The sequence below is a fragment of the Calypte anna genome, chromosome 9 (assembly GCF_003957555.1).
Source record: "Calypte anna isolate BGI_N300 chromosome 9, bCalAnn1_v1.p, whole genome shotgun sequence".
NCBI lineage: Eukaryota > Metazoa > Chordata > Aves > Apodiformes > Trochilidae > Calypte > Calypte anna.
Window position 1 is genome coordinate 6,735,116 of NC_044255.1, and position 3,384 is coordinate 6,738,499.

Sequence of the window (3,384 nt, forward strand, 5' to 3'; positions counted from 1 at the left end):
CACAGATGCTAATGTAAATCTACCTTATGGTTATTTTACTCATAAATTCTCTTACCATTACATTCATTTTCTCAAGCTTTTTACAGACCTCATTTTCATCCTGATTCACTGCAGTGTATACACATTCAAAGCACTGGAATAGCTCAATATAGAAGAAAAATGACACACAGTGTTTGACCTATTTCTGCTTTGCATCCATGTGCATTCCAGTCCACAACTCAAATGGGATAGGGAAGTGGAAATGAAAGGTAAAAGGTTGACTATTAAAGTAAATGTTATAAAGCAGTTTTCCATCCAGCAAAGCTGTTGAATATGTTCCACCTTTCATTTTGGCAAAATGTATGTGCTGGTGTGATTATGGTGTGATTATGGTGTGTTATTATCCATCCTGTTAGGAGAATTTTGTAGTTCAAGCTATGATAGATGTTGTAGAAACATGGGTTGAACTCACTGGATCTATTATTCCTGTATAGTGACTTATTCTAACTAACCAGCACAGATTTCCTTGTCCTTTTCATGCAAGACTATCATAAGAGTAATGCCTAATAATCTAAGCAGAGCATTTTAATGATAAACCTCCTCACAGTGTTTTAGTTCTGTGCATAGTACAGGTAGTGTGGGCTCCCCTAAATAATATTTGCTTGACATAGTGCTTTCAACAGCTTAACTTCAAAGATACAGGGGGAAAAGAAGAGACCCAGTTCTTTCTACAGAGATTAGATGTAATTAATATTAAAAGATTTTTCCATCAATCATATCCTATTTGTGTTTTACAGTGAAGAAGTACATTGTTCATTAAGAAGTGCATTGTATTCATAGTTTGTTTTCTACGAGGTAATTAGTTCATAGCACTTTGTAGGGGATGATATGTACATTAATGGAAGAAAAAAAAAATCTATCAAGATTGCTCTCTGATTAAAAAATAGCACCCAGAATATTCCATGTTTCTCACTTCATAAAGAAAGTGTCACATAACACAAATTATTTCGAATTTTTCTAGCATTTTGTATAAGAAATTACTGTTTGAACATATTCCTTTGCAAACTAATCAGGAAAGGAGAAAATAAGGAAACTATACTTCCTAGGAATTTGCTTATATAGTCCTAGAACCCACCAAATAAGTGTTAAGGCTACTTCTTTAATTGGACTATTACTGTCTGAATTTTGTTCAGACAAAAATGACTAAAAGCTATACAGCTTGAAGGAATATCATTTATGTGTTGGTCTTTGTACATGGTGACTCCAAAGGAGTCACAGGTCAATACATGGAGCCCCCAGTGGTAACCTTTTAAATTTGTATCTCTAATTTAGCTGATGGAAGATCTGAAGCTGGAAATGGTCTGTAGAGGCTTTTTTGGAGTGCTGTGAATGACCATAGGAAATATGGTGTTAGCGTGGGAAGGACTGATCCTAAGCTACTTTCATAGGTGTGTCTGTGAATGACTTCGATAACAGCTCAGTTACATTCAGAACATTCTTTGTCTGAGGAATCCTAAGGTGAAGACATAGTAATACAGTGGGGCTGTAACTGGAGAGATGGATGACTTGATCATGGAGTAAATTTGGGTCAGAAGTGCTTTTCCATCCCTGTTGTTCTACTCAGATCTTTGTGCATGCCTTGTGCATTTACCTGGCTTCTCTGCTTACTCAGTAGGAGAAACAAATTTTGTTTTCTGTGACCTATGCTGTTCTTGTTTAAGAGGAGCAAAGTCTGTATTCTTAACCCATCTCTGATATAAACTATACGGGACACCTGTAGATATCTTACAAATTTAGACCAATGTCAACTTCTTGTTGTTGAAAGAACTTTCAATAAATCTTGCATTGTGTAAGAAACTTCCTGAATATAAACTACAGTAAATACTTGTTCATGCCCTTGGGAATCAAACCTGCCACATTTTTTGCAGCTCAAATTAAAATACAACACAAAATAGATTCTCAGGCTCAAAAAGCTCAAAGTTACTTTCACTACTGGTGTAATATAGTATCCATCCTTCAGTGCTGTCTTCTTCATGAATAATGGATATTTTATTTGGTTTTTAGCTGAACAATTTTGTATCTGCACTGCAGTGTTCTGCTGTTGGTTCAGGCTGTTAGAAGGCACATGTACTACACATATTAAAATAATAATCTTTTGGTACCTGCAAGATTGAATGGAAAAGCTAATGAGGGGAGAACCTCTGAGATATGTCTGTTTAAAGCCACCGGGGTTAGCATCAACTGTGGTATCACATAAGTGGATTCAACAATTTCTCATCTCGAATCCAGAATTCAAATATAGTATCAGAAATTACATTTCCATCTATTTTCTCTTTGGCAGTGAAGAAAGTGGTGCCAGTTATCTTCTGTCCATCTCCTGTTAAGCTTACACCTTACATATTCATCATTTTCATCTACATCAAGCTTACATCTTCACACCTTAAAGCCAGAGTAGTAGAAGTGTTAAAGAAGATCTTACAAGTAATCTTTGTCTCTTTTTATCATTGAGGTGTCCATAAAAATGTTAGTGAAGCTGTGTGCACTCTTTTAATCACATATATTGATCTAGCTTATGAATTTGGGAGAACAAAGCAAGATTACTTTTTCAGAAACTCCTTAAACTTCACTGAGTTGTATTATCTATGTAATAATTCTAAGTCTTCTGCAGCACAAGTAGAGATGAGCTGTTTATTCCTCTGTGTTTTCACAGTTCAATTATTTTCATATATCTGTTTTCCCAGCTTAGAAAGGAAGCTGGGTGTAATGCTTCTACTGGATTCTGAAAATCTGGAGTTTGCAGAAGGAGTAACAAAGCAAAATGGGGGCATGGCTGGATAATGAAGCAGCCAGGATGGGGAAGCATCAGTATGTGAGGACCTGATTTACTCTTAGGGTGTTGGCAATTCTGTCAAAAGCCCTGTACTGTGCAGTCTGTGGCTGTCAATTCTGTGTTACTCCACCTTCCTTGTTACCATCATGCATACAAACAGAGCACAAGCAGACGTGTTACATTCCATCTTCACTTTGCTGAGTAGATAGGCTTCCAGCTGAAAATTTAGGATCCCTAAGTTCAGAATTGCTTTCTGAGTCTTTATGGCAGGGACTGTTTTAATAGGGTTCCAATGTCAGTGAAAATGTTGAAATGCCACTTGGTTAGATGTAATGAGTAACAATAATACCCTTAATGCAAATACATCTTAAAACCTCTCAAAGTTTCTTTTTACTTATTCATGGGGAAGGCATTCACTTCCATGTCTCATTATTTTCAGGGGTTTATTAGCTATTTTCATGGCTTTTTGGCAGATAGAACTCTTTTTTTAGTGGGGCAGATAAAGTTTCTGTTGCTATAAGTGAAGGACCTCACTTCTTTGCAAAGGTTGGGGTGTTTTTCTGTCACTATTTTGT